Source organism: Gekko japonicus, unplaced genomic scaffold (genome assembly GCF_001447785.1).
Source record: "Gekko japonicus isolate JY-2015 unplaced genomic scaffold, Gekko_japonicus_V1.1 scaffold3598, whole genome shotgun sequence".
Classification (NCBI taxonomy): domain Eukaryota; kingdom Metazoa; phylum Chordata; class Lepidosauria; order Squamata; family Gekkonidae; genus Gekko; species Gekko japonicus.
This window is the reverse complement of record NW_015159817.1, coordinates 64,484-70,241: the sequence shown is the minus strand read 5'-3', so window position 1 is coordinate 70,241 and position 5,758 is coordinate 64,484. Positions and strand designations below refer to the sequence as shown.

The following is a 5,758-nucleotide window of genomic DNA, read 5'->3' as shown; positions in this document are numbered from 1 at the left end:
CCTCCTTGCACTAGAAGGCAGAAAAGTCTGCCCCAAACTTGATTAAAATGTTCTGTTGCCAATTTTGCACACAAACAGAACAGATGTAAATAAAATTTCTTGATTCCCACTGAAATAACAGACTACCTACTTTTTTTCTGAAAATCTGAATTTTTACTTTGATTTCAACATTGCTTTTAGTATGACATCAACACCACCTTTGCAGGAGGGGACGCGAAGAGATGTTCATAGCAGCATACACCTGCGGCTCTTCTTCGGCTCTGGCGGCTTCAGGGCAGCCAATATCGCCTCGTCAAATACATTCTTTAGGCCTTTCTGTGTTGAGTGCAGAGCGTTCCACATATTTGACAGCCTTCAAGCTCTGTGCCAGCTGTTCAGCAGTCTCAGGAGCAATAGGCTTCTGCTTATTCTTGGCAAGTATTGAAGGGTCACATCTCTGAGATCAGTTTGAGTCCCAACAAGCAAAAAAAGGAGTCTTTGGACAACAGTGAGTGATTTCAGGTACCCACTTTCCTTTCACATTTTCAAATGAAGATGGCGAGACCCCTGAGAAACACATCTCTCTGCGGATGGCTGAGGGGCCGTAATCTGTCATAATCTTCCTGCCCTGCAGGCCTAAAGTATATGGCTCACCACCAATCATCACCGTTACAGCATAGTTATCAAATACCCTTGGCACAGATTCCGACGGGAATTTGTTTGCTGGGTAGGAAATTAGAAGACACATTTTACCACAGTACCATCTCCAACAACTACACACTTAAGTGTCTGCATAGCTGAAATCTGCTATTGTATTAGATCCAAGATAAATCTCACCAAACTCCACTCACTTCTTTTTTCCCCTTTTCTTCTCTCCCCCTTTGCTGGGCGTTGGTAGCTCACTGTGGGGTCTCCTCGCCTGCAGCAAAATAACAGACAAATACTTAAAGGTAAAGATTTTTTTTTAAAATTTCACAACACAGACATTCAAAAGTTGGATTTACCTTGTCTGCAATACCTGTTTGTTATCCGGGGTTACCAGCTTCCTATCAGGGGCAATCCATCCCATGCCCAACTTCTGTTTCCAACCACCACTCCAGCAGCCAGTGTGTGTGGGGGAGTCTAAAAATCATTGTCAGATGTGACTGTTCTGATCTGCAGGCCCAATTCCACTATGGCCTCCAAGGCATCTGGGCCTCAGTGGTTTGTCCAGTACCTGGAGGGGCTTTTCTCTCTCCTTCTCCCTGTTCAGCTGCTGCCACCACTTGGCCTTTATAGGAATTGCCCACTGAGGGGGCCAGGGCTCCCAGCTTCCCTTCCTAGTCCTGAGGCTTTGCCTCTGTGTTTCCCACTATCCTTATCACAGAGACAGCTTACTAATTTGCGGGCCACGGGGGGAGAAGCAACTTGTCAGCTAACCCCCCCCCCCGGCACTCCTTTTTAAAATACCATCCCCCCCCCTCCTGGCACTCCTATTTAAAATATCATGCCTGGAGCCCTGGAGGTCTAATGTGGTACAGAGAACTGCTACCAGCATCAAAAGTTGTAACACATTAATTAAAAAGGAAAGGGCCACAGGCATACTCTCCACACAGCATCAGATTGAGCAAGGGATCAAAAGAAAAAGGTGAAACTCAATTTCTCTGTTCCTTCCTCTGTATATGCCCTAGTGAATCTCAGTAAAAGTTAGGCTCCCTAGCTTAAAAGGTTACAGTTGTTCTGAAGGGCTTCTATTGCCTCAGATGTGCAGGCCAGCACGTGGTAATGACTGTCTCCTATAGAGCTCAGGTAAGAGTTCTATCTGCCTTGATGGAATCAGCACAAAAGAGAGTCTCCTCACTCCCAGGATTTTTATCATTTCTCTTTCTCCTTCCACTGACCAGATTACGCCGGGTCAAAGAGGCTTTTCCCCAAGAGATTTTTCCTGAAGTCTTTGTTTTCTTGAGTCTCTGTTTTCTGCTAAGTATCTCCTGTCTAGCTGGGGGGGGGGGGAAGCTTGACCATCCCATTGTCTCTTTCTACTAGGGTTGCCAGACTGCCCGGTGCAGGTGGGGATCTCCCACTTTCAGGTTTCCCTCCACCCATATCACCCCCTCTTACTGGCAGGAACCCAGAAATCATTGTGACATGCCTACAAAACCCAGAAGTGATGTAGGCACATTGGGGACTTCAGGGGGGGTGACACTCTGGTTTTGGGGCAAAACTATGATTTGAAGTGAATTCTACCATAGTGTTTTGCCCAAAAACCTGAGTGTCACCCCCTGACATGCCTACATCACTTCCTGTTTATATTTGCATGTCACAACACTCCTCCCCACTCCTGGAAAGTCCCTCCCCTGGTAGCAGGACTATCAGACCTTGCAACTCTGCTTGCTAGACCTATTAGCATTTCTGAAGAATGGCTGAGCTGAGGCTGGAAGGTCACTGAATTAACTCCCCCCCCCAACCAGTTCTCTGCCAAGAGAAAGAAAAACTTGTTAAAATTCAAGGTGAAGGTTTTGCTCTATTCAAACTCCCAAAGAAAAATGCATTTCTTCACATCAGACAATGCTGTGACTGCAATTCCATGGAACACCTGGAACTGACATCACTCCACTCTTACAAATGGCCAGAAAGGTATGATGTAACTTCTCAGGCTTCCCCAGATGTGACATCACGTTACCCAATGATGCCCCCGCCTTGTCACAACTCAGTTGTGCCTCGCCCTCTAGGCTACACCTTCCTTGTGTAAGGAAGCCCCACCCAGGAAATTAGAGGGGGCTGGGGAGGTAAGTTTGGCCATGTTGTAGTAAAATTCCCAAACCAGGTTATGGTACCTAGGGTTGCCATACTCTACAGTGGGCATGGAGTTCTGGAAACTACAACTGGCCTCCAGACTACAGAGACAGTTCCCCCAGAAGAAACAGCAAGTTCATAGAGCAGTCTATATACAATCACATCCCTGCTGACTAGTGCCTGCCCCAGTATTTGCACCCACATCTCTAGGAATTTCCCAAACCAGAGCTGGTTACCCTAACATTGGTAATATGTATCTGGTCTGTGCTAAGGGAGAATAAGGGCAGGAAGAAAAGAGGAGTGAGAGAAGGGGTGTACTGGATCTCAGGTTCCAAGTACCGAGTTCCAGATGGCAAGAAAGGTGAGGTCACTCAACCCAAAGTCAAGGGTTTCAGAAGTCAGGCAAAGCAAGGTTGTTCAGTCCAATGTCAAGGGTTCCAGAAGTCAGGTAAAGAAAGGTCATTCAGCCTAAAGTCAAAGGTTTCCAGGAATCAAGAATCAGGCAGGGTCAGAGACTTAGCATCTATCATACATGTTGTGTCCACACATAACAGCCTCTCTTGGCTGGTTTTTATAGCCCCAAGCCTCAAGGTCATGCTTGCAGCCAGCTGTTCTGAAGTAATCCTGCAACTACTCCTCTTCATCATCAGCGAGTAGCTGATGTCTGCTCTCACCCTTTGTCAACAGTGTTCCAAGGGTGTAGGAGATACTGGTTGGCTGGAAATGGCTAACTGAGGTTCACCTGCTGAATTGGGGGTTGGAGGTGTCAGTGGCTCTGTATCAGCTGTTGGCTGTGTATCCTGATCAGCCAGCTGGTCAGCTTCTCTTAATTCAGGGCTGTCTACATGAGGCTCCTTTTCTGCAGAGAAGTCGTCTTCTCCCAAGGAGTCCTCACTAGTGCTGAGCCCTGGCTGACCCATGACAGGGGGTGAGGGGGTACACATTCATCTGCCACCCAGAAAGGAGTGTCTCAGACATATCCCCTCCCCATCCACATCTTCCCACTTCTGTGATGGTAAATAAATAGCTAGCAAATTTTGAACATGCCCCAAATTGGGATGCCAACCTTTAGGGGCATGGAGGTCTGAAATGACAACTGAACTCCCGGTTACAGAGATGAGTTCCCTTGGAAGAAATGGCAGCTTCATAGGGCAGACTCCATGGCATCACATTCTTGTGAAGCTCCTTTCATAGACCCTGCCCCCTCGGATCTTCAGGAAATCCCCAAACCAGAATTTGCAATCCTAGCCCTATGCGTCTCTTTGAAGAGGACACTGCTCCGCTTTTGTGTCTCACTAAGGACCATGTGTTACTGGGGATGTGGTGAAATCTCCAGACACAAAACAGCTGTAGAAATTAGCTGCAGGGAAGGGTATATGGATTGTGGACACCGGTCTGGGGAAGCAGGAATTTAGGTCTTGCACATGCACAAGTTCTTTGGGGAGGAAGGGATTACAGCTTCTACATGCAAAAGTTCTTGGATTGGAAGTGCCTCCTCTAGGTTGCCAGTACTGGACTGGAAACCAAGTGGGAGACTAGGTGGGGTAGGGAAATGGGGTGTGCCCATCAGTGATGGTGTGATGTCACTTCTGGGGAAATCCAGAAGTGGCATAATGCCTCTTTAAGAATCACCAGAATGTTGGGCAATTCTTAGAGAAGATTGACATAACTTCTAGAGAAATCCTGGTATTCTTAGAGAGGTATAACATCACTTCTCGGCTTACCTGGAAGTGACATTATGCTCTTGCCACCAGCAATTTTAGGGGGGGAAACTATAAAAAGAGACCAAGGCCCTCTTGGAGTGGGAGAGCTCTTGCCTCTAGCAGGCTCATAGCCATCATTTGGCCCCTTGGAAAAAAAATCATAATCTGTTTTGTGTTTCTCTTTTTTATGCCTCCTAGGGCTTAAAGCAGGGAAGGAAGGCAGCGTGGTACAGCCTGATGTCATCAGATCTTGGAAGCTAAGCAGGGTCAGCCTTGGTTAGTACTTGGATGGAAAACTTCCAAGGAAAATTGTAGAGGAAGGCAATGGCAAACCACACCTCCGCTTCTCACTTTCCTTGAATGCTCCATGCTGGGGTTGCCATATGTCAGCTGTGACTTGAGGGCACTTTACACACACACACACACACACACACACACACACACACACGGCTTAAAGTAGTCCAGGTGAAATCATTTCTGATTGGACAAATGGGCAGAAGAGTTAACCTTCCTCTCCCTTTGCCACATCCATGATTTATATTTCCCTTGCTCTGCCCTGTGGCTGCTTTCTGCAGCTCAGTTGCACAATGCAAAGACAGAGCACCACCATCATGTGTGACCTGGTCCTTGCAAAGTAAAAAAGTAAATGTAGCTTCCTCCAAGTTCCCCATGTATCACAGAAATCTTGGGGGGCTTGCTTGGGGCACACAGTATAAAAGCCCTCTCCATGTTCTCTCCAATTCATGGAGAAGTCAGGGAGAGGAACTCAGTATCCAGAGTTAAGGCAGATGTTGGCTGGAAGACCTGGTTGTCACTGATGCTTCAACAACTGGCGTGGTGGGCATGTGGATCAGTAGCTGTAGTTTTACTCCATGCCTGGTTTTCTGTTCGAGAAGCAGTTGGAGAAATTGTTAAGAAAGTTTGTTTGGTGAATTTTTATTTTCTTCTTTTGAACAATATGCTTAAAGCTCATGTTCCTGAGTCATGATGAGGGCTGGGAGTGGGGGCAGAGGAGCACATTAAAAGCATCCTATGAATTCTTATCCAACACTACATGAGTTGATATTGAAGATTATGGAATGTGCTGAAATGGACAAGTTGACAAATATATTAAAAGGAAAAATGGAAGAAGAATTTATGGGACCCTGGGGGTGCTTTATGACTGGTTAAAACTTAAGTATTGAGAAAATAAGATTAAGTGAAGAATAATAAGAATGAACGATGAAGTAGTTGTGAAATTGTAATGAGAAGATATGCATGCAGAATGCTAAATTGGAACTTTGAATATTTCTGTATTTTTC

General features: G+C 46.2%; 1 pseudogene; it reads right to left on the bottom strand.

Moving 5' to 3' along the window:
- Nucleotides 1-225: 225 nt before the first annotated feature.
- On the bottom strand, nucleotides 226-774 carry LOC107107457 (annotated as a pseudogene).
- Between the last annotated feature and the right edge of the window lie 4,984 nt (nucleotides 775-5,758).